Source organism: Pteronotus mesoamericanus, unplaced genomic scaffold (assembly GCF_021234165.1).
Source record: "Pteronotus mesoamericanus isolate MK-2021 breed Mesoamerican mustached bat unplaced genomic scaffold, CSHL_Meso_final scaffold_118, whole genome shotgun sequence".
Taxonomy (NCBI): domain Eukaryota; kingdom Metazoa; phylum Chordata; class Mammalia; order Chiroptera; family Mormoopidae; genus Pteronotus; species Pteronotus mesoamericanus.
Genome location: NW_026555301.1, coordinates 2,209,159 through 2,235,293, shown reverse-complemented (window position 1 = coordinate 2,235,293; position 26,135 = coordinate 2,209,159). Strand labels below are relative to the sequence as shown.

Below are 26,135 nucleotides of genomic sequence, written 5' to 3'. Positions count from 1 at the left end.
CTCTGGTTCTATTTTTCTCCTGTGTTTGCTTTGTTCATTAGGTTCCTGTTATAGGTGAGATCATATGGTATTTGTCTTTCGCTGCCTGGCTTATTTCACTTAGCATAATACTCTCCAGTTCCATCCATGCTATCATGAAGTGTTGGAGCTCCTTCTTTCTTTCTGCTGTGTAGTATTCATTGTGTGTATGTACCAGAGTGTTTTAATCCACTACTTACTGATGGGCACTTAGGCTGTTTCCAGCACTTGGCTATTGTAACACAATTATGAACATTGGGGTGCATAGGTTCTTTTGAATTGGTGTTTCAGGGTACTTAAGGTATAATCCCAGCAGTGTAATGGCTGGGTCAAAAGACGGTTCCATTTTTAGTTTAGTTTTTTTTTTTTTTTAGGAAATTCCATACTGTTTTCACAGTGGCTGCACCAGTCTGCTTTCCCACCAGCAGTGCATTAGGAATCACTTTTATCCACAGTCTCACCAGCACTTGTTTGTTGATTTGTTAATGATGGCTATCTATTCTGACCATTGTGAAGAAGTATGTCATTGTAGTTTTAATCTGCATCTCTCTGATGGAAAGCAATGTTGAAAATTCTTTCATATGCCTATGTACTTTCTGTTGTCCTCCTTGGAGTAGTGTCTGTTCAGGTCCTTTGCACATTTTTTAATTGGATTGTCTTCCTGGTGTTGAGTCGTGTGTGTTCTTTATATATTTTGGAGATAAATCCTTGTCTGAGGTATCATTTGCAAATACTATTTTCTATATTGTTGGTTCCCTTTTCATTTTAATGATGTTTTCTTTTGCTGTGCAGAAGGTTTTTGGTTTAATGTAGCCCCATTTGTTTATTTTTTCCCTTTATTTCCTTTACCATAGGAGATATATTGGCTAAAATATTGCTGTGTGGGATATCTGAAATTTTTCTGACTATATTTTCCTCTATACTTTTATGGCATCACGATTTATATTTAAGCCTTTTATCCATCTTGAGTTCATTTTTGTATACAGTGTAAGTTGGTGATCTAGTTCCTTTTTTTCCATGCAGATATCCCAACACCATTTATTGAAAAGGCTATTTATACTCCATCTTATGCTTCTGCCCACTTTGTCAAATATTTATTGACCACAGATACATGGGTTTATCTCTGGGCTCTCTATAATGTTCCATTGATCTATGTGCCTATTCTTCTGCCAGTACCAGACTGTATTGAGTACCATGGCCTATAGTATAGTTTGATATCAGGAATTGTGATCCCTCCTGCTTTGTTCTTCTTTCTCAAAATTGCTGAGGCTATTCAGGGTCATTTATGATTCTGTACAATTTTTTGAGAAGACACCAATAAATGGAAGCATATACCATGTTTATGGATTAGAAGGATAAACATCATCAAAATATCCATACCACCCAAAGCAATCTATAGATTAAATGCAACCCCTGTCAACATACCAATGACATAGTTCACAGGTGTAGAACAAATATTTCAAAAATATATTTGGAACCATAAATGACCCCAAATAGCCTTAGTAATTTTGATGAAGAAGAACAAAGTAGGAGGGATCATAATACCTGATATCAAACTCTGTTACAAAGCCACAGTGATAAAAAAAAATAGTCTTCTACTGGCATAAGAACAAATACATAGATCAACAGAACAGAATAGAGAGCCCAGAAATAAGTCCATGTCTCAATAGTCAATTAATGAATATTAATTCAAACAAAGTGGGCAGAAGCATGAAATAGAGTAAAAGTAGCCTTTTCAACAAATGGTGTTGGGAGAGCTGGACAGCTACATACAAAACACTGAAACTCGACCACCAACTTACACCATATACAAAAGTAAACTCAAGATGGATAAAAGACTTAAATATAAGTTGTGACACCATAAAAGTCCTAGAGGAGAATATAGGCAGGAAACTTTCAGGTATTCCACACAGCAATATATTCACCAATATGTTCCTAGAGCAAGGGACATAAAGGAAAGAAGAAACAAATGGGACTTGATCAAAATAAAAAGCTTCCGCATAGATAAAGAAAACATCATCAAAATGAAAAGGGAACCAACCATATGGGAAAATATACTCACCAAGGATAATTCAGACAAGGGTCTGATCTCCAGAATACCTAAAGAACTCACACAACTCCACTCCAGGAAGAAAAAAAATCCAAGTGAAAAATATGCAAAGGACTTGAACAGACACTTCTCCAAGGAGGACATATGAAAGGATGCTCAGCATCACTAGCCATCAAAGAGATGCAAATTTAAACCACAATGAGATACCACTTCATACTAGACAGAATAGCCATCATAAACAAATCAATGAACAGCAAGTGCTGGTGAGGTTATGGAGAAAAGGGAACCCTAGTAAACTGCCCATGGGGATGCAGACTGGAGCAGCCACTGTGGGAAAACAGTATGGAATTTCCTCAAAAACCTAAAAATGAGACTCCCTTTTGACCCAGCAATATCACTGCTGAGATTATACCCTAAGAACCCTGAAACACCAATTCAAAATAATCTATGCACCATAATGTTCATAGCAACACAATTTATATCAAGTGCTGGAAACAACCTAAGTGCCCATCAGTAAATGAGTAGACCAAAAAACTCTGCTACATTTACACAATGGAATACTACACAGCAGAATGAAAGAACTGCTACACTTCATGAGAGCATGGATGGAGCTGGAGAGCATTATGCTAAGTGAAATAAGCCACGCAGTGAAAGACAAATACCTTATGATCTCACCTATAGTGGGAATCTAATCAACAAAACAAACAAGCAAGCAAGCTGTAACTAGAGACATTGAAGGAAAGAACAGGTTGACAGTAATGAAAGGGGAGGAGGGACGGGGATAGCAGTGGAAGAAGGGGAAGGATCATCAAGGAACATATATAAAAGAACCATGGACAAACCAAAGAGGAGTAGGATTGAGAGCGGGTAGTTGTGGTCTATGGAATAGGGGAGAGCGGTGTGGGGAAAATGGAGACAATGGTACTTGAACAATAAGAAGAAAGAAAGAAAAAGTAAATGAAAGATATAGCTTAGAAAAAAATTCTGAAATATTTTTCTGTATCTTTGAATGCAATTATAGGTTGCTCTGAGTAGCATGGACATTTTAATGATGTTAATTCTTCATATCCATGACCACAGTGCATATTTCCATTTATTTGTGTCTTCCGTAATTTCTTTTTTCAGTGTTCTGTAGTTTTCTGAGTACAGGTCTTTTACCTCCTTGGTTAAGTTTATTATTATTTTATTTTTCTTGTTACTATGCTGAACGGGAGTTGTTTTCTTTGTTTCTGTTTCTGATATTTCATTGTTGGTGTACAGAAAAAGCCTTTGATTTCTGAGCATTGACTATATCCCACCAATTTGCCAAATTCATTTATTAGTTTGGGTAGTTTTCTGGTGCAGTCTATAATGTTTTCTGTGCACACTATTATGCCATCTGCAAATGATGACAGTGTTACTTCTGTCTTTCCAATTTGGATGCCTTTCATTTCTTTTTCTTGTCTGATCACTGTGGCTAGAACATCCAATACTATGTTGAATAGAAGTGGTGAAAGCGGACACCCTGGTCTCATTTCTGGTGTGATAGGGAAAGCTTTTAGTTTTTGACCTTTTAGTATGATGTTGGCTGTAGGTTTCCCATAAGGGCCTTTATTATGTTCAGGTATGATCCTTCTACTCCCATTTTACTGAGTGTTTTTATCATAAATGGGTGCTTTGCTTTATCAAATGCTTTTTCAGCATCTATTGATATAATCATGTAATTTTTGTATTTCAATACATTTATGCGACATAACATCTTTATTGCTCTGTGTATATTGTTCCATCCTTGCTTTCCTGGGATGAATACCACTTGATCATGGTGTATGATCTTTTTAATGTATTGTTGGAGCTGGATTGCCAATATTTTATTGAGGATTTTAGCATATATGTTCATCAGTAATCTTGGCCTGTAGTTTTCTTTCTCTGTGTTTCTTTATCTGGTTTGGGAATTAGGATGATATTGGCCTCATAAAAAGAGTTTGAGAACCTTTCCTCTTCTTAAATTTTTATAATTGTTTGAGAAATATATGAGCTAGCCCTTCCCTAAATGTTTGCTAGAATTTGCATGTGAAACCATTTGGTCCCGGAAATTTGTGTGCCAGGAGTTTTTTGATTTCTTTTTCATTTTCACTATCTAATATTGGCCTATTCAGGCTTTGTGCTTCTTCTTGATTCAGCTTAGGGAGATTATTTATCTAGAAAATTGTCCATTTGTTTCAGGTTTTCAAATGTCTTAGCATATAGTTGCTCATAGTAATTTCTTACAATCTTTTGTATTTACGTGGAATTGGTTGTAATTTTGCCTCTTTCTTTTCTGCTTTTATTTATTTGGGTCCTCTCTCTTTTTTCCTTGATGAGTCTGGTTAAACACTTGTCGATTTTGTTTATCTTTTCAAAGAATCAGCTCCTGGATTTATTGATCCTTTGGATTGTTCTTTTAGTCTCTATGTCACTTAATTCTTCTCTGATCTTTATTATTTTCTTCCTTCTACTCACATGGGCTTTGTTGTTGTTGTTCCTTTAGTTCTTGTAGGCGTAGGGTTAGAAGGTTTATTTGAAATTGTTTCTATCTTTTTTTAGGTAGCCCTGTATTTCTATGATCTTTCCTCTTAGGAACCTTCGTTGCGTCCCATAGGTTTTGGGCTGTTGTGTGTTCATTTTCATTTGTTTCGAGAAACTTTTTGCTTTCTTCTTTGATCTCATTATTGACCCATTAATTGTTTAATAGCATGCTATTCAATCTCCATGAATTTAATATTTTTTAGTTTTTCTCTTAGTTTTGTTTCTAGTTTCAAGCCATTGTGATCTGCTTAATATGATTTTGATCTTCTTGACTTTGCTGAGGTGTATTTTGTGTCCTGCCATGCAGTCTATCTTTGAAAATGATCCTTGTGCATTTGAAAGAATGTGTAGTTTGCTTCTTTGAGGTGAAAAGTTCCTTATATATTATAAGTCCATTGATCTTGAGTGTCTTTCAGTACCACAATGTCCTTGTTGAGTCTTTGTAAGATCCATCCATTATTGACAGTGGCTATTAAAATCCCCAGCTATGAGCATGTTCCTCTCTATGCCTTTCCTGAAGTCCTCTATGATATTCCTTATATATTTGGGTGCTTCTATATATGGTTCATACATATTTACAATGGTTATATCCTATAGATAGATGCTTCCTTTAAGTATTTTGAGGTGTTCTTCTCTGTCTCTTTTTATGGCCTTTGTTTTGAAAACTATATTGTCAAATATAAGCAGTGCTCCCCCAGATTTTTCTTGCTGTTCATTTGCTTGGAATATTTTCTTCCATCCCTTCACTTTAAATTTTAAGTCTGTGCAGGTCTTTTGTTTGAGGTGGGTCTCTTGTAGACTGTATATATATATATGGGTCATGTTTTCTTATCCATTCAGCTATTCTATGCATTTTGATTGGAATATTTAATTCAATCAAAAAGCAATGAATAACCACCTATCAATAATAACCTTAAAATCATTTAAGGTTATTATTGATAGGTGGTTATTCATTGCTTTTTTCTTTTTAGTACCTGTGTTCCTCCTTTTTCTCTTTTTCTTCATCTTCTTAAAGCAGTCCTTTTAGAATGTCTTGCAATGCTGGTTGGTGGATATGTAGTCTCTAGCCTTTTTTGTCTGGGAAATTTCTTATTTGGCCTTCCAATTGAAATGAGAGCCATGGTGGGTAAATTGGATAAACTGGGTAAATGAGAGCCTCCATGGTTAAAGTAGTCTTGGTTGAGGGCTTTGCTTTTCATTACTTGGAATATTCCTTGCCATTCCTTTGTGTCTTATAATGTTTCTGTTGAGAATTCAGCTGCTAGCCTTATCAGAGCTCCCTTGTATGCCACTAATTTTCTCTCCCCTGCTTCTTTAAGATTTTTCTCTTTCTTTGAATTTTGCCACTTTAATTATGATGTGTCTTGGTTGAACATTTTTGGTTTCATTTTGATTAGGACCTTCTGTGCTACCTGGACGTGTGTGACTTTTTCTCTTATCAAGTTAGGGGAATTTTCTCTCACTACCTTTTCAAACAGTATTTCTATTCTTACTCCTCTTCTTTTCCTTCTGGTGTCCCTATTATATTGATATTATGTTTCATGTTGCCCTGTAACTCACTTAACCCCTCTTTGTTCTTTTTGACTCTTTTTTCATTTTGTTGCTATGTCTGTGCATTTTTTTCTGCCTTGTTCTCCAGCTTGCTGATTCAGTCCTCTAGTTTCACAGCCTGAATTTAACTTTTTCTACTGTATTCTTCTTTTCAGGTATTGTATTCTTCATTTCCTCCTGTCTCTTATTGATAGTTTCTATGACCTCTTTCGTACTGGTGTAGTTTGAAGTAAGTTCCTTGTAGCTTCCATGGAGTTCTTTGTCATTCTTACTGAACTCCTTGAGTGTTCTTATGACCATTATTTTGAACTCAATTCTGATAGTTTGCTTGCCTCAATTTAATTTAGCAGACTTTCTGGGGATTCGCTCTTTCCTTTCTATTGGGGTTGTTTCTTTGCCTCCCCATGTCATGTGGCTCCTCTTGTCTCTTTTCTACATATCAGATTGATCTGCTTTGACTCCCTGTGTTTGTGGTGTGAACCTCTGTGGTAGGAGATCTGTGAGACTCTGTGGTGCAGTCTTCTTGATCTCCTGAGCTTGATGTTCTTGGGCTGCCCTTTCATGCCATTTGTGTGGGCTCTCTGTTTGTAATTGTGTTTTGGTTGTTGTTGGGCATTCTTAGGTAGGTCCTTCCTCCAACTGGCTGACTGAGAGTCACTCCACTACCAAACTGTTCAGGTATGCTGTTGTTCAGGTGCTGCTGGAACAAAACCAAATAGCCCATGGAACAAACCCACACCCACAAAAATAATCCCCTCCCATAACCACACTATCAACAGCAAATGAGCCAATATTAATAAAGGTGTAAAGAGATGAAGACTATTATAAGAGAGGAAAAATTAATATGAGATGACTAACTGCAAGAAAAGTGATTTTGCAAGGGTAGAAGGAGGAGTAAGAATAAGAGTAGGGTATAGAGACAAGGTGAAGAGGGAAAGAAAATAAAAATTACATTGTAAATAAAAAAGGTAGAAGGGAAGGTGGAATGGAGTAAGAGAAGGGAAGAAGATAGTATTAGGCTCAAACTGAAATATATATGTGTGTGTGGGGGGTTTGAAAGAGAGAGAGGGAGAAGCAACACAAAAGAATATATATAAAAAATAATAGGGACCTGCTCTGGCTGGTGTGGCTCAGTGGATTGAGTGCCGGCAAACTGAAAGGTTGCAGGTTCAATTCCCGGTTGGGGTATGTGCCTGGGTTGCAGGCCAGGTGCCCAGTTGGAGGCGTGAAAGAGGCAACAAATGTATCTCTTGCACATTGGTGTTTTTTTTCCTCTCTCCCTCCCTTCCTCTCTCTCTAAAAAGAAATGAATAAAATCTTAAATAAATAAATAAATAAATAATAGGGACCTAATTAGAGAAAAAGATCCATCACAGCAATATCGATAACAAATGAGCTAAGATTTATATATGTGGGATGGGAATAGAGGGGAAAAGTAAAGAAATAAAAGCTTATGAGATGTCTAGAGAAAAAAGAAGTTATTTTGAGAGGATAGAGGGAGAAGGAATACTAGGAGTAAAGAATGAAAACCAGCTAACACAGGGAAAAATTAATCTTTAAAATGCAAAAAAAGGAAGGGCAGGAGGAAGGCAAAATGGAATAGGAGAGAGGAACAATAAAATTTGAGATTTGAAATTCAAAAATAGTGACTATCTAGAAATAAGATTAAAGAAATGCAACAACAACCAAATTAGCCACACAACCAATGAACAAAGATTTATAAAGGTGGAGAGAGAGTAAGGGCATTTTAAGAATGGGAAAAAGAATGTGATATCACTAATGACAATTACAAATGGTTTTGAGAGGCTGGAATGGCAGAGAAATAGTAAGCGTGTGGAATAGAAACAGGTTATGGCAAGAGAGGAAATAGATTTAAAACAAATATAAGAAGAGGAAGGAAGAAGGTAAAATGGAGTAGGAGAAGGGAAGAGCAAACTATGGGATTTGAAATAAACTGTAATATGAAACCTGGTGACATGTTAGGCTCAATCTTGAAGGATAAGAAATGAATGTTAAACAGCTATGCAGGAAAGAACTTTGTTGCGCCTGTCTCTATCCTCTCTGCTCTTCTGGGTTTAGTAGATTAGGGCCCAAGGGACTGTGTAGCTTGTCATTGTGTCTCATGAAGGGCCCTTTCATCTTTTCCCTGTGGAGATGCACCCACTAGGAAACTCCTGAGCCTGAACTTGCTGATCTGCAGGGCCTGTAATCCTGCAGGTGGGGGGTGGGCTTGCCTGTCTGTGAGGTGATCTACCTGGCTGCAGCAAATCTCAGGCATCAACTCCTGCCTTCCAGTCCCAAGCTTGCTGCTCTCTCACATAAGGTTCAGCCTGAAATCTCCACTCTGAACAGCCCTCTATTTATGAGCCATGCTGAGTTGGGTTCTACTGTTCCCTCACTGTACTCTATCCCTCTGAGTTTTTTGTTAGCAGAATCACTGTGCCCATGCACACAGGCACGTGCACAGGCATGGGAGTCCCAGGTCCCACTGAGTGTCAGGTTTTGTCTCAGCTCCCCTTTTAAAAGAGTTTCTGTGTGGCCTCCATGCTTTACCACTTGTCCCTGGGGCAGGGGGCCTTTTCTCCACGTGCTCCCCCTCCCTGAAAATCATGTAGTCTTTCTCGGTCAGGACTGGCCAGGTCAGGGCTGGCCACTGCCTTTCAGAGCAACAGTTTTCAACAGTTTTAGATAAAGTCTCTCTCTGGATCTTTCCCAGATGATGTTGGGAAGAGCCCCGCAACTATATTATAACACAGGGCAGTGGTGGAATGCTGACCCCTCTCCCTCCAGAGACATTCAGTCTTAGGCAGGTCTGCTCCTGCCATGCTGTTTCTGGGGCCTGCACCTCCTAGGCCTTCTCTTTCCACCCCAGTACCTCATAGATACTGAGTCAATCTGCCCCTGCCACAATTCTGTGTAGCCAGAAATGCTTGGGCTGGGCTGGGCTGGGCTGGGCAGGGCAGGCCACGGAAGCTCCACTTAGAAAGATCACGACACTGGCTTCCAGGGACCCTGCAGGTGGGCCAGTTCTTGCACACTGCCAGGCACTCCCTGCACTCTTGTTGCATGTGCAGTCACTTACAGATGCTCTCATTCACTCTCTGCTCTGTGTTTTGACTGCAAGCGGACCAAACTAACAGTTACTCTGCCACTATCTTGGATCTTGAAGTCACCCTTGACTTCTTTCTCTCCCACGACTCATATCTAATCTGAAGGCACATCCTTTCTGCTGAAACCCTCCTAAACAACACAAATCCTGACTCTGGCCACTTTTCACCGCTTCCAACCTGGTCCAATCCACTTTAACTCTCAGCCTATTGTTGCCATTACTTCTTTATTTAAAAAAAAATTATTGTTGTTCTTTTACAGTTGTCCCAATTCCCCCCACCGTTGCTCACCTCTGCCCAGCCCTCCCCCTGCTCCCACAGTCAATCCCCACCTCGTTTTCCATGTCCAAGGGTCATTCATATATGTTCCTTGACTTGTCCCTTCCCTTTCTTTCTGCAATTATCCCCCCCCCCCCCCCCCCCCCCGGTCGATGTCAGTCTCTTCCTTGTTTCCATGCCTCTGGTTCTGGTTTGCTTATTTGTTGTTTTGTTCATTAAATTCCACTTGTAGGTGAGGTCATATGGTATTTGTCTTTCGCTGCATGGCTTATTTCACTTAGCATAATGCTCTCCAGTTCCATCCATGCTGTTGCGAAAGGTAGGAGTTCTTTTTCTCTTTCTGCTGAATAGTATTCCATTGTGTAAATGTACCAGTTTTTTGATACACTCATTTACTGATGGGCACTGAGGTTGTTTCCAGCCCTTGGATATTGTAAATAACACTGCTATGAGCATAGGACTACATTGTTCTTTTGAATTGATGTTCCAGGATTCTTAGGGTTATACCCTAAGGTATTATATACCAGCAGTGGAATCACTGGGTCAAAAGGCAGTTCCATTTTTAATTTTTTGAGGAAATTCCCTACAGTTTTCCACAGTCACTGCACCAGTCTGCATTCCTAGCAACAGTGCACTAGGGTTCTATTTCTCCACAGCCTCATCAGCACTTGTTTATTGAGTTGTTAATGACGGCCTTTCTGACTGGTGTGATGTGAGGTGGTATCTCACCTGTGGTTTTAATTTGCATCTCTCTGATGGCTAGTGACATTGAGCATCCTTTCATATGTCTCTGGGCCCTCTGTATTGTCTGTTCAGGTCCTTTGCCCATTTTTTAATTGGATTGTTTATCTTCTTGGTGTTGAGTCATATGCATTCTTTATACATTTTGGAGATCAAATCCTTGCCCAAGCTATCATTGGCAAAAATGTTATTCAGTATGGTTGGATCTCTTTTCATTTTGCTGATGTTTCCTTAGCCATGAAGAAACTTTTTATTTTGATGAAGTCCCATTTGTTTATTTTTTCTTTATCACCCTTGCCTTAGGATATATATTGGCGAAAATAGTTCAGCATAGTATATCTGAAATTTTCCTATGTTTTCCTCTAGGACTTTTATGGTGTCACAACTTATATTTAAGTCTTTTATCCATCTTGAGTTTATTCTGGTGTATGGTTTAGATTTTATTTTTAGAGATAGGGGAAGGGAGAGAGAAAGGGAGGGAGAGAAACATCAATAGTTTGCCTCTTGCATGCCCCTCAACCTGGGACCTGGCCCACAACCCAGGCATGTGCCCTGATAAGGAATAGAACCAGTGATCTTTCAGTTTGTAGGATGATGCTCAACCCACTGTGCCACACCAGTCAAGGCACCATTACTGCTTTTTTAAAAAAACAAATTTATTTAATTCAGGTAACTTTGGTTAATAACATTATATACATTTCAGGTGTACAATATTATAATTTGATATCTGTATACTTTATTGTATGCTCACTACCACAAGTCTAATTTCAATTTGTTTGACCCCCTTTACCCTTTTCAACCTCTCTTCACTGCCTTCCCCATTCTGTTGTTTGTATCTATGAGTTTTTTGTTTTGTTTTCTTTGTTTGTTACCTTTGTATTCTATCCCACATATGAATGAAATCACATGGGTTTTTTCCTTTTCTGACTTATTTTACTTAGGATGATACCTTCAATATCTATCCATGTTGTCACAAATAGCAATATTGCACCCGATTTATAGCTGAGTAATATTATATATGTAATTTCTTCTTTGTCCATTTATCCATCAATGAACACTTAGCCAATATCTTGGCTATTATAAATAATGGAGCAATAAACAGAGGAGTACATATATCTTTTCAAATTAGTGTTTTCATGTACTTTAAATAAATACCCAGAAAAATAATTGCTAGATCATATGGTAGTCCTATTCTTAATTTTTTTTTGAGAAACCTCCAAAATGTTTTTAACAGTGCTTGCACCGGTTTACACTCCTACTAGCAGTGTATGAGGGTTCCGTTTCTGTACATTCTCAGTTACTATTTCTTATCTTTTTAATAATGACTAATTTAATGTATGAGGTGATATCTCATTGTGGTTTTGATTTGCATTTCCCTGATGACTAATGATGTTGAGCATCTTTTCATGTACTTGTTGGCTATTTGTACATCTTGCAAAAATGTCTATTCAGATACTCTGTCCATTTTTTTAATCAAGTTGTTCGCTTTTTTGTTGAGTTGTATGAGCTCTTTATATAGTTTGGATATTAACCTCTCATTGAAAGTCACATTTGCAAAACTGTTCTCCCATTCAGATGGCTGGCTTTTGGTTTTCTTGACGGTTTCCTTTGCTGTGCAGAAGTTTTTTAGTTTACAGTAGTCCCATTTGTTTTTTTTTTCTTGTTTCCCTTGCATTGTGAATCAAATTAATAAAAAACACCATTGAGACCAAAGTCTAGAAGCTAAGTGCTTGTGTTTTCTTTTATGTATTTTATATTTCTTTTCAGTTCTTACAGCCACATTTTAAACCCATTTTGAGTTAATTTTTGTGCATGGCATAAGATAGTGGTCTAGCCCTGGATGGGTGGCTTAGTTAGCCAAAGTGTTGTCCCATACACAAAAAGGCTGTGGGTTTGAGTCACAGTCAGGGTGCATACCTAGGTTGCAGGTTTGATCCCCAGTCAGGGTGTATACAGGAAGCAACTGACCAATGTTTTTCTCTCACATTGATGTCTCTCTCTCTCTCTCTCTTTCCCACCCTTCCTCTCTCTAAAATCAATAAAAATGTCCTCAGGTGAGAATTTAAAAATAAAACATAGTTGTCTAGTTTTATTCTTTTGTATGTAGCGTTCCAGTTTTTACCCATGCCATTTATTGAGAGACTTTTCTTTCTACATCATATGTTCTTGGTTCCTTTGTCATGAATTAGTTGCCCATATGTCTATCAGTTTATTTCTGGGTTCTCAAATCTGTTCTAGTGGTCTGTGTGCCTGGTTCTCTGCCAATACCATAATGTTTTGATTACTATAGCTTTAGAGTACAGTTTGAAATTGGGGAGTGTGATGTCTCTGGCTTTATTCTTTCTTGTCTTGGAGTTTCTTTGGCTATTCGGGGTCCTTTCTGGTTCCATACAAATTTTAGGAATTTTTCTTCTTCTGTTCTACTTCTGTGAAAAATATCATTGAGATTTTAATGGAGATTGCATTGAACCTGTAAACTCCTTTAGGCATGTCATTACTTCTTAACGGTTTCCTTATTTCTTCTTTTGTCTTCTTTCTCCTTATTGTCAACAGATGGTCACTGGTGCCAATTCAATGCCAACAGGAACCTCCAACTTGGAGTGTGGTGGAAAAAGAAATTTTCTTCAGTGCAAACATCTCAATTGTGATACAGCACAGCTATATACAGTACAGCAGGGCTGGGAAAAAGTTCAACAGTGTTACAGTTCAGTTATGAAGCAAGATGGCTCTGAAACAGCACTGCTGTATATTAGCCCTGGTCCAAGGTGGCCCTGGGGAAAGGCCACCATCTCTGGCTAGACAGCTCTGCTTCTTTGCTCCACTCCATTATGCTCCACTGTGCCCTGCTCTGCCTGCTCTTCTCCTCTCTAGTTCAGCAGGATGTCTCAGCCTGAAACATTATCACTAGTGTTTGGTGGAAATGGAAAGTGGACACTCTGAGACAGGGGGAGAGCTGACTTTTATCAAGAAGTCCCACATCTGGTCTCTGATTGGTCCATTCTCATGCATATGAGGATTCTAAATTCTCATGGTTTGATTGGTCCAAGAAAGCATTGTCCTGACTGGTTAGAATGGAGCAGCTTGGTGGTGATGATGCTAATGGTGATATTGCTGGACACCTTTGATTGGACTGGGAAAGTCTCAGTCCTATTGATTGAAATACGATTCTAGAAGCTACTTTACAAGGGTTGACTCAGATGTCAGGAACACAGTGCAGTCAGGCCAGTTCAGGGAGGCAGCTTAGTGCAGGCTTCTCCCTGAAGCTTGGCTTGTGTGAGTGACCCCTGTTTAAAAACAGGTGTTAGGCTCTGTTTTAAATTTTGGACAAGTTAGCCACCAGGAGGTCCTGCTTACTAAGTACCTGCTTCCTCAGGTTGGACACTACTCATGCTCTCACAGTGGCCAGAATGATTTTATTAAATCAAACTACAAGTTCTCTTTGCTAAGTACTGTCAGAGTAGAAACTGTCTTTACAAGGCGCAGCAAGGCTCTACATCCCTCTCAGTCCATTTCTAACTTCTCTCTGCCCTCATATACCACACTTCCCCACGCTTACTCTTCCCATCACACTGAATATTATTGGGTATCCTCTAGCCTCAGGGCCTCAGTGAGCTGCACGGACAGATATCTACTTGTCTCCTTCCCTCACTTCCTTTTTGGGCTTCTCTTAAAATGTCACCTTCCCGCTGACCTTCCTAGGCCTACCTCCTGCAATCCTTATCCCTGTCTCTTATGTTGCTCCTCCTTAGTATTTGTAATTATCTAACATTTTTGTACCTTTCATTTGTTTTTAAATTGTTTCCCAGCTGTAAATTCTAAAGGGATGTTTTTTTGTTGTCCCTGTTTCCCCTCTCCCTGTGACTGTTGTATTCTCAGTTCCTAGGACAATTTCTAGCATGAGTGGGTGTTTAATAAATATTTATGGATTGTATGAACGATGGGAAGATAGTAACCAGAAGTTTTATGTCTCCTAGTTTCCACAGCTACGAATATGGGGCATTACCACTGCCTAGTCTGCGTCCTCGGGTTGTTTCCAGAAGAGGATGCTAGAGCAAGAACCAAATTCCACAGAAAACACATCGCTTACAGGGTTCAGCGAGGTCAGCTCCAGGCTGACATCCTGAGCCTCATACTATCCAGAAATAACCCACAGGCCGAGGAGGAGAACCGTTGGTCCACATTCGCCCCTCGGCACTCCTCCACACACTGTACACCCAGCACACTTTGGTTCGTCGACCCCGCCCCACCCCGCGCACTTCCGGTCCGGCCCCTAGCGTGGCTCTCGCCCAGCCCGGCCCTTCTCCCGGTGTGGCCCGTAGATCACCGAGGGGAGAGGAGGAGGGGGCGGCGCCTGGTGGCCCCAGGGAGTGCAGGCTCTCGACCTTGCGACACAAAGAGCGTGGGAGCTTTGGGGCCTGCGTAGTGCCTTTCACCCGCGTCCGTGCGACCTGCGCGCGCTGGCGGGGACGGTAGGCCCCCAACTCTAGCTGTCCAGGTGAGCGGGGTCGTACTGGCCTGCAGGGCTGCACGTTCCTCTGGTGCAGAGCCAGGAAGTCAGCAGGTGGGGCAAAAAATTTCTTGTCTGTGCCCGCGACTCTGGGCGGAGCGCGGCGGGGGTGGGGGGTGGAGCGGGCGGTACCTGCGGTACTTCTCCGCCCCCTCCACCCCCTCCACCGCCCCCCCTCGCCCCTCGACCTCGCCTAGTCCAGTGACTGGCCGTTGTGTTGGGTCCGCGTCTTCCCTTTGCTTCTGGTTTTAGGGCTACAGTTTCTGTAAGAGTGACGTGGTATCCCGCCTTTCCCCTCACCCTGGAGGGCTAGGGGTGGGTCACTTTAAAATAACTTATCCTATGGGGGAAGCCCGCCTGCTTGACCAAGCCTTTAATAACCAGGTCCTACAATACAGCCGTTTCTGAAGTGTCCGTACGCTTTTGAGCAGAGTTTGCAGTGTTCCGGCTCCTTTGCTGAAGTGGACTTTCACCTGCTGTGCGATCTGGGATGGGGCGAAGACGGCGGTTTCATTAGGAACGTGGAGGTTAGACGGTTGGGGAGAGCCATGGCTTAGGTGGGCCACTGCGGCCTCTGCTCCCCAGATGTGCGGCTGCCGGTGGCCATGTGCTTTCTTTGCCGACCCCACCGTTGCCCCGTCCCTTCGGGCTGAACCTGGCACCTGCAAAACGCGAGAGCTCCCTTCCTCTGACAGATCGAGTTATTGGAGAGAATCATTTCCTGTAGATAAATAACATTGCATCCCACTATAGAACAACTTTTTAGGATGTACCTGTTTCCTTTTGTTATATTAGGAGTTTGCACTTGGAAAAACTTTGAAATAAGACGCCACCCTCTGGGGCAGAAAAGGCTGTTTGGCAGAATCGCCCCTTTCCCCACCACAAACAAATGCCCTGTAGGAGTCTTTCCAGTCTTTTTGCATGTTTTACTGTCATAAATTGTACCCTGGTGCGTTGTTAGGAGCTCCGTGTGGTCTGTGCGTTTGCACAGGATGGAAGTGAAGAAAGGTCACTTGGTTCCTCTCTGCTTTGGGAGACTTAGGCCAAGCTATGGAACAGGGAGGCAGTGGTGTGTGTGTGAGGGGTGGGGGGAGATGGGAGGGGGACAGGGGGTACACTATGAAGCTGAATGGCTTGGATAAAGTCAAGTGAGGCTCAAGGTCCCACCATCAGCACTGTTAATAGGAAGGAGAGATTATGAGTGACGATGACTTTTTTATAAGAGGCCTTTGCTGTGATTTCCAGGTTTTCCACCTTGGACTTTGAATACTTTTAAAAGAAAAAGATTTAAAGAAATAATGGTAGTTAACACTGGTCTGTTAAACAAAGCACTGACAGCAGCCTTGCAGTTTTAATAGCTTTGTGCAAAAGTATCTGTTTATTAAAAGAGAAATGCTAAGGCAGTTAGAGAAGCAGGCTACCACTGTGGTGCCCCAGCTGTTTGATTTATGCATCATTTAGTGGTTTAAATTACTACAAATTTAACTAGTTTATATTGACAAATCAAATCCTGAGGTATGTGCTTAAATATAGTTCCTATTCAATAAAAATTAGAGGATAATTATTTTTGCAGGATGAGAAAATAACTCTTTCCAAAGACCTTGAACTTCAGATATCATTTAATACCATCAAATTAGAAAGAGAACACTTTATAGAGGAAAAGTTAGGGTTTAAAATTGTTTTGAGTTATATAAACTTTGAAGGAAAACTTTTTCCCCAAATTGTATTCTTCAAAGGTGGTGAACTGATATTTACTAACAGCATTTGTAAATCCCTACTGTTAGTGCATCCTTTGTCCTGAGTCCTTATGAATGTTTGGTGGTGGACAATAGGGTAACAAAAAATCACAAAGTTCTAATCATATTCAAGGTATCCAGATCCTGCCCTTTTATGGCGATTGACTTTAGATGCCAGTTGGTGGATAGTTCTTTTTTATTTTATTTTTTTCTTTGAAGATGAAACATGTAGCATTTCAGGTTTATTTGGGGCGTGTGAAAGGTCCCTCTGACCACATATTTTCTACCTTGGACACATAGGTTTGGGATTTGCCATAAACTGGTGGCCACTAGGTATCTCTTTTTCCTGGGCTCAAGACATGTCTAGAAAAAAGAGACAAAACACAGTGTCCTCGCCTCACTCTTGACTGGAGGGAATGGCGCTGCCCACTGGCCTGGAAGGGCATTTGCAGTGCCCTGGGCACTTTGTTCTCCAATTCCATGGTTATTCTGTAAAGGTTGAGTGGCAGTTGCCCTAACTAGACTCTAGATTTGGGTGTAGTTTAGTCCTTGGTTTGAAGTACAAATTAGGAATTCAGGCTCAAGATCAGAGATTTTGTTAATCACAGCAAGAGGCCAAATCTTTGGGTCACACTACCTAGAGCTACTTGGAGGGTGGTGATAGCAGAAGGTTTTCCTTCCCCATTCTTGGGGTAACCTTGAGCCTCCTGGTAAGAGTTCTACACCAAAGGATTCTGACTGCTGTCTGAACCATGGGACAGAGATGACTTATGGAGTATGTTCTCTTTTTTATCCTCTTGACAAAAGTTGGAGCATGCCATTGGTGCTCCCTGGTTGCACTTCTTTTGGTCTCTCTCAATCTTGGATTGTCCTTCTCTCTAGATGTTAAGAGATAGATAACTTCTAGTTTCTCAGTCTGCTTCATAGTCTGTCTTCAACTGAAATCATTTTTTGGTCAAATAAACAAGCCTTCCAGGTAATTCTGATGCACTGAAATTTGAGAAGCATTAGTATGTGCCAGTTTTTGTGCGTTGACTGTTATTGGGTTGGCCAAAAAGTCCATTTAGTTTTTTTCCATAAAATAAAATACACATTTTTCATTTTCACCAATAACTTTATTGATTTGGATATTTTGAGTGGGTTGGCTTCTGGTGCGTAGAGACCAAGGGTACTGCTAAACACCTTCCAATGCATAATACAGCCCACAGCAAAGAATTTATTTGGTCAAAATGTCAATAGTACCAAGAAACTTTGCAAACAGCTTTTGACATGTTCGATCAAAGTGCCTTCTCCATACACTGCACAAATTTTTTTTTGCATTTCAGTTGTGTTTTTACCTTTATTCAAAATGGAGGATAATATGCCAAAAATGTTGCTTATTTTCTTCTATCTTCAGTATTAAAGTTGCTGCCAAAATTCACCAAATTTGATGTTTTAAAAAATTCACACTGATATAACTGCTGTTACAGTACAATCCACTAAATTGTTTCAAATGAAGTTAAAGACCACTAAGCACTACCAAGCCATCATACTGAAAAAACTAAAAGAACTTCGAGGCCAACCCAAAAATATATTTCATTAGAGGAAACTGACAAATCCTTTCGTGTTATAAGATACACTCTTTTTTTGTTTGCTTATTATTTTATTTTTTAAAACTTTTTTATTGTTATTCAATTACTATTGTCCCCATTTTCCCTCATTGTTCTCCCCTTCCCTACTGACACCCCACCTCCCACAATCCGTGTATACCTCCCACCCCCATTGTTTTTGTCCGTGGGACCTTTATATATGTTTCTTGACTTGACCCTCCCCCTTCCCTCATCATCACTGTCAAGTTTGTTCATTTCCCTGTCTCTGGTTCTATTTTGCTCACTTGTTTGTTTTGTTGATTAGGTTCCACTTATAGGTGAGATCATACGATATCTGTCTTTCACTACTTAGCTTATTTCCCTTAGCATAACACTCTCACGTCCCATACATGCTGTCACAAAAGGCAGGAGTTTCCTCTTTCTTTCTGCTGCTGCTGCGTAGTATTCCATTATATAAATGTACTACAGTTTTATGATCCACTCATTTACTGATGGGTGCTTAGGTTGCTTCCAGCACTTGGTTATTGTAATTGTGCTGCTATGAACAGTGGGGTGCATAGGTTCTTTTGAATTAGTGTTTCAGGATTCTTAGGGTATAATCCTAGCAGTGGAATTGCTGCATCAAAAGGCAGTTCCATATTTAGTATTTTGAGGACATTCCATACTGTTTACCACAGTGGCTGCACCAGTCTGCATTCCCACCAGCTGAGTACTAGAGATTCCTTTTCTCCACAACCTCACTAGCACTTGTTTGTTGATTTGTTTATGATGGCCATTCAGACCAGTGTGAAGTGGTATCTCATTGTAGTTTTAATTTGCATCTCTCAGACAGCAGGTGATGTTAAAAATTGTTTCAAATGTGTATTTGCCCTCTGTATGTCCTCCTGGAGAAGTATCTGATCAAGTCCTTTAGCCATTTTTTAATTGGATTGTTTGTCCTCATGGTGCGGAGTTGTATGAGTTCTTTATATATTTTGGAGATCAAACCCTTGTCCAAGGTATCATTGGCAAATACATTTTCCCATACGTTTGGTTCCCTTTTCATTTTGGTGATATATTCTTTAGCTGTGCAGAAGCTTTTTAATTTTATGTAGTCCCATTTGTTTATTCTTTCCTTTATATCCCTTATCCTAGGGAACATATTGGTGAAAATATTGCTGTGTAGAATATCTGAAATCTTCCTGCCTGTGTTCTCCTCTATGACTTTTATGCTGTCATGACTTATACTTAAGTCTTAATCCATCTTGAGTTTATTTGTGGGTATGGTGTAAGCTGGCGTTTGAGTTTCATTTTATTGCATGTAGTTGTCCAGATTCTCCAACAACATTTGTTGAAGAGGTTATTTTTACCCCATTTTATGTTCCTGCCCCCTTTGTCAAATATTATTAATTAACCATAGAGTCATGGGTTTATTTCTGAACTCTATTCTGTTCCATGATCTATATATCTGTTCTACACCAGTACCAGACTGTATTGATTGAAGTGGCCTTGTAATGTAATTTGATATTAGGTATTGTGATCCCTCCTACTTTGTTCTTCTTTCTTAAAAGAGCAGAGGCTATTCAGGGTTGATTATGGTTACATATAAATTTTTGAAATGTTTGTTCTATATCTGTGAAATATGCCATTTGTATTTTAATAGGGATTGCATTGAATCTATAAATTGCTTTGAGTAGTATAGACATTTTCATTATGCTAATTCTTTCAATCACTGAACATGCTATACGCTTCTACATATTTGTGTCTGTCTGTCTCTTTTTCTTAATTTCTTTCTTTCTTTTTTCTTTTCAGTGTTGTATAGTTTTCTGAGTACAGGTCTTCTACATCTTGGTTAAGTTTATTCCTAGGTACTTTATTGTTCTTTTTTCTTTTCTTTTTTTTTAAATTAATTTTTTTTCCAAATACATTTGTCTCTGCCATCCCCCACCAATTTACCCTCCCTCCTCTCCCCACCTCAATCTTTCCCCACTTTGGCTTTATCCATTAGTCCTTGATGTATGTTCCTTGACTTGCCCCTTCCCTTCCTTTTCCCCCGCCCACCCCTCCCTCCTTCCTACTTGTCTCTGTTGGTTTCTTTTTTTTCAGTGTTGCTGGTCTTATTTTCCTTGCATCTTTGTTTTGTTGGTTTGGTTCCGCTTATAGGTGAGATCATATGGTATTTGTCTTTCGCCAGCTGGTTTATTTCGCTTAGCATAATGCTCTCTAGTTCCATCCATGCTGTTGCGAAGTTTAGTAGTTCTTTTTTTCTTTTTGCTGCATACTATTCCATTGTGGAAATGTACCAGGATTTTTTGATCCAATCATCTACTGATGGGCATTTAGGCTGCTTCCAGCACTTGGCTATTGTAAATTGTGCTGCTATGAACATTGGGGTGCATAGGTTCTTTTGAATTGGCGTTTTGGTATTCTTTGGGTAAGATCCCCAGCAGGGGAAACACTGGATCAAAAGGCAGTTCCATTTTCAGCTTATTGAGGAAATTCAACACTGCTTTCCACAATGGCTGCACCAGTCTGCATTCTCACAGTGTACTAGGGTTCCCTTTTCTCCACAGCATCGCCAGCACCTGTTGTTTGTTCATCTGTTTATGATGGCTATTCTGACCGGTGTGATGTGGTATCTCATTGCGGTTTTGATCTGAATTTCTCTGATGGCTAGTGATGCCAAGCATCCTTTCAAATGTCTCTGTGCCCTCTGTGTCTCTTCCTTGGAAAAGCATCTGCCCAGGTCCTTTGCCCATTTTTGATTGGATCATTTGTCTTCTTGGAGCGGAGTTGTGTGACTTCTTTATATGTTTTGGAGATAAAACTTCTATCTGATGTATCATTAGTAAATATATTTTCCCATATGGTTGGCTCCCTTTTCATTTTGCTGATGTTTTCTTTCGCCGTGCAGAAGCTTCTTATTTTGATGAGGTCCCACTTGTTTATTCTTTCCTTTATGTCCCTTGCTTTAGGAGACATATCAGTGAAAAAATTGCTGTGTGGGATATCTGAGAGTTTCCTGCCTATGTGCTCCTCTAGGACTTTGATGGTGTTGAGACTTCTATTGAAGTCTTTTATCCATCTTGAGTTTATTTTTGTGTATGGTGTCAGCTGATGATCCAATTTCAATTTTTTGCATATAGCCCTCCAACTCTCCCAACAGCACTTGTTGAGGAGGCTATTATTATTCCATTTTATGCTTCTGCCCCCTTTTTCAAATATTAGTTGCCCATAGAGCCCTGGGCTTACTTCTGGGCTTTCTATTCTGTTCCACTGGTCTATGGGTCTGTTCTTGTGCCAGTACAAGATTGTTTTGAGTATAGTGGTTTGTAGTATAGTTTGATGTCTGGTATTGTGATCCCTCATTCTTTGTTTTTCTTTCTCAAAATTGCTGCAGCTATTCGAGGTCGTTTATGGTTCCATATAAATTTTTGAAATGTCTGTTCTATTTCTGTGAAATACGTCATTGGTATCTGAATAGGGATTGCGTTGAATCTATAAATTGCTTTGGGTAGTAGGACATTTTGATGATATTAATTCTTTCAATCCATGAACACAGTATATGCTTCCATTTATTTGTGTCTTCCTTAATTTCTTCAATGTTGTATAGTTTTCTGCATACAGGTCTTTCACCTCCTTGGTTAAATTTATTCCTAGGTACTTAATTTTTCTTGTTGCTATTTTGAATGGTATTTCTTTTCTGATTTCTTCTTCTTCTATTTCATTGCTGGTGTACAAAAATGCCTTTGATTTCTGAATATTGACTTTGTATCCTCCTGTTTTGCCAAAATCACTTACTAGATTGAGTAGGTTTTTGTTGGAGTCTACAGGGTTTTCTATGTACACTATCATGTCATCTGCAAACAATGATAGTTTTACTTCCTCCTTTCATATTTGGATGCCTTTTATTTCTTTTTCTTGTCTGACTACTATGGCTAGGACTTCCAATACCATGTTGAAAAGAAGTGGTGAAAGTGGACATCCTTGTCATGTTACTGATCTTAGTGGGAAAGCTTTTAGTTTTTGCCCATTGAGTATGATGTTGGCTGTAGGTTTTTCATATATGGCCTTTATTTCGTTGAGGAATGCCCCATTTATTCCCATTTTGCTGAGTGTTTTGATCATAAATGGGTGCGGTACGTTATGGAATGCTTTTTCTGCATTTATTGAGATGATCATGTGGTTTTTGTCTTTTCTTTTATTTATGTGATGTATTATGTTTATTGATTTGCGTATATTGAACCATCCCTGCATCCCTGGGATGAATCCCACTTAATCATGGAGGATAATCTATTTAATGTATTGCTGGATGCGGTTTGCCAATATTTTGGTGAGAATTTTAGCGTCTATGTATCAGCGAAATTGGCCTGTAGTTTTCTTTCTTTGTAGGGTCTTTATCTGGTTTGGGATTACGGTGATGCTGGCCTCAGAAAAAGAGTCTAGGAGTCTTCCCTCCTCTTGGATGTTTTGGAATAGTCTGAGAAGAACTGGGGTTAGCTCTTCCTTAAATATTTTGTAAAATTGTACTGTAAAACTGTCTGGCCCTGAGCTTTTGTGTGCCGGGAGTTTCTTGAATACTGCTTCCATTTCCCCAGCTGTTATCGGTTTGTTCCAGCTTTCTGTTTCGTCCTCCTTCAGTGTTGGAAGATTATACGTTTCTAAGAATTTGTCCATTTCATTGAGGTTTTCAAATTTCTTGGCATATAATTGTTCATAGTAGTTTCTGACAATCCTTTGTATTTCTGTGGTATCCGTTGTTATTTCTCCTCTTTCATTTCTGACATTATTTATTTGGATCCTCTCCCTTTTTTTCTTGATGAGTCTGCTTAAAGGCTTGTCAATTTTATTTATCGTTTCAAAGAACCAGCTCCTGGATTGGTTGATCCTTTGAATTGTTCTTTTTGTGTCTATGTCGTTCAATTCTGCTCTAATCTTGATTATTTCCTTTCTTCTACTTTCTCTGGCGTTATTTGGTGTTGTTTCTCCAGTTCTTGAAGTTGTAGTGTTAGGTCTTTTATCTGAAATGTTTCTATCATTTTTAGGTAAGCTGTATTGCTATGAACTTCCCTCTCAGGACCGCCTTTGCTGTGTCCCATAGGTTTTGGACTGTTGTCTGTTCATTTTCATTTGTTTCCAGAAACTTTTTGATTTCTTCTCTTATCTCATTATTGACCCATTCATTGTTTAATAGTCTACTGATCAGTCTCCATGAGTTTGCAAGTTTTTGAAGGGTCTCTTTGAGGTTGATTTCCAGTTTCAAGCCCTTGTGGTCTGAGAAAAAGCTTGGTATTATTTCAGTATTCCTGAATTTGCTGAGGCTTGCTTTGTGTCCTATCATGTGGTCTATCTATGAAAAAGTTCCTTGCGCATTTGAAAAGAATGTGTATTTTTCTTCTTTGGGATGTAAGGTTCTATATATGTCAGTTAAGTCTATTTGATTCAGTGCGTCATTCAGCTCTACAATATTCTTATTGGTGTTTTGTTTGGCAGGTATGTCCATTTGTGACATTGAGGGGATTTGTAAAATCCCCTACTATCAGTGTGTTGCTGTATATATCTTTTGAAGTCGTCCAAGATTTTCCTTATATATTGGGGTACTCCTGTGTTGGGTGCATATAAGTTTACAATGTTTATGTCTTCTTGATAGATTCCTCCTGTAAGTATTATAACGTGTCCCTCTGGGTCTCTTTTTATGGCCTTTGTTTTGAAGTCTACTTTGTCTGATATAACTATTGCTACCTCTGCTTTCTTCTCTTGCCCATTTGCCTGGAATATTTTTTTCCATCCCTTTACTTTCAGTCTGTGTAGGTCTTTTTTTGTGAGGTGGGTCTCTTGTAGGCAGCATATGTGTAGGTCATGTTTTCTTATCCATTCAGCTATTCTGTGTCTTTTGATTGGGGCATTTAGACCGTTTACATTGCGAGTTATTACTGATAGAAACCTATTCATTTCTTCTCCTTGTACCTGTGTTTTTCTTCTTCTCACTCTTTTCCTTCCTCTTCTTAAACCATACTGTTTAGCATATCCTGTATGCTGTTTTGGTGGAGACGTATTCTTTTAGCCTTCCTTTGTCTGGGAAACTCCTTATTTCCCCTTCTATTTTAATTGAGAGCCATGCTGGGTAGAGCAGCCTTGGTTGTAGGCCCTTGCTTTTCATTACTTGGAATATTTGTTGCCATTCCCTTCTGGCTTATAGCGTTTCTGTTGAGAAGTCAGCTCCTAGCCGTACCGGGGCTTCCTTGTATGTTACTCCCTGTTTCTCCCTTGCTGCCTTTAAGATTCTCTCTTTGTCTTTGATATTTGCCATTTTAATGATGATGTGTCTTGGAGTCGGCCTCCTTGGGTCCCTCTTGTTTGGGACCCTCTGTGCTTCCTGGATCCATGAGACCTTTCTGTCCTCAAATTGGTGAAATTTTCCATCATTACTTTTTCAAAGAGGTTCTCTATCCTTTGTTCCTTCCCTCTTCTCCTTCTGGTATCCCTATTATGCGGATATTATTGCGTTTCAGGTTGTCCTGCATCCCTAGGTGCCTCTTCATTCTTTTTGAGACTTTTTTTTTCCATTTCTTGTTCTTTCTGGGAGCTTTTTTCTACCTTATCCTCCCATCTTGCTGATTCGATCCTGGCTTCATCTAGCCTGCTTTTGATTCCTTCTACTGTGTTCCTCAATTCAGAAATGGTATTCTTCATATCCTCTTGTGTCTTCTTGGTAGTTTCTATGTCCTTTTCCAGGCTGATATAGTTTGCTGTAAGATCCTGATAGTTTCTCTGCAGTTTCTCATAGTTATATTTGAGCTGACTGAGCTCATTGAGCTTTCTTAGAACCATTGTTTTGAATTCAATATCTGATAGTTCCCTTGCCTCTATTTCATTTAGCTCTCTCTGTGGGGATTCCCCTCTTCCACTCATTTGGGGGGAACTTCTTTTTCTCCCCATTTTTGTGAGAATCTATTATTTATGTATGTATGTATGTATGTATGTATTTATTTATTTATTTATGCTTCTGCTTCATTTGATCCGTCTAGATTTCCTGACTTTGTGGATTAAACTTGTATGGTAGTAGGTGGGTCTTTTATTTATTTATTTATTTATTTATTTATTTATTTATTTATTTATTTTCCTTTACTTCTCTTTCTGAGTCTGCCTCTGATGATGTCCGTTGTTGAGTGTATCTGACCTTGGGTCATTTGTTTCCGCCTTCCAGGTATCTACTGTCTGTCTGACTCCTGCTTTGTGCAGCTCTGTGACCCCTTCTGCCATGGATCCACTATTTCTGTCGATTGCTCTGCACTCTCATGCAGGCTCTTTGAGTGCGCTTGCCCCGGCCCAGGCCGGTGCACTGGCCCGACCCCGTGTGCTCGCCTGCTGCCGGGTGCCTGCGCCCTGGCCCTGGTCAATTTAGGGTTTTCTATGTGTGCTTTCCCCGCTTTTGGCTCTTTGTGGTTGTGGCCTGCCCACGCAGAATGAAGACTACGGAAATAGGAAGAAGTCAGCTCCGGGACTCTCCCGTTAATCCTGTCTCCAGTCTCTCCTCAAGGGTCTCTGGGCAGCTCTGTGACCCCTTCCGCTCGGGATCTGCTATTTCTTCCGCCAGTAATCCAGCGCCTGCTTCTGCCTCTAGGGGTGTGGCCTGCCTGCGCAAATGGGGACTACGGAATGGAGATGGACTCTGCTCTGGGGATCTCAGATAATCCTCCAGTTCTTTCCCCAATACCTCCGTCTCCAGTCTCTCCTCAAGGGTCTCTATGCAGCTGAGTCTCCCCTTTGGCCATGGATCCTCTATTTCATCCAGCCAGTCTGCAGTCAGCCCCTAGCCCACACGGGGACAAGCTGTGTGTGGGGCATGCAAAGGCAGGTTAATTGATTCTCTTTTGCCTGGGCGAGGTGGTAGCTGCAGAGTGGGAGGTGAGTTATGCCCGGGGCTCCGCTGGCCACAGTCTCTGTTCTCTTCACAAAGTTTTCCTCGCCAATCTTTCCCCTGGCAGCAGCCCACTCTCCTGCCGCCTCTACCCAGAGATCAAGGAGGGTGGC

The 26,135-nt window shown here is 40.1% G+C and overlaps 1 protein-coding gene across 1 annotated transcript in view; it reads left to right on the top strand.

Moving 5' to 3' along the window:
- Positions 1-14,620: 14,620 nt before the first annotated feature.
- Positions 14,621-26,135, top strand: part of NINL (ninein like) — a 216,209-nt gene continuing 204,694 nt past the window's right edge. Inside the window, exon 1 of the mRNA XM_054587462.1 lies at positions 14,621-14,785. The gene's annotated coding sequence lies outside the window, so the exon portion shown is untranslated. The remainder of the gene's footprint in view (positions 14,786-26,135) is intronic.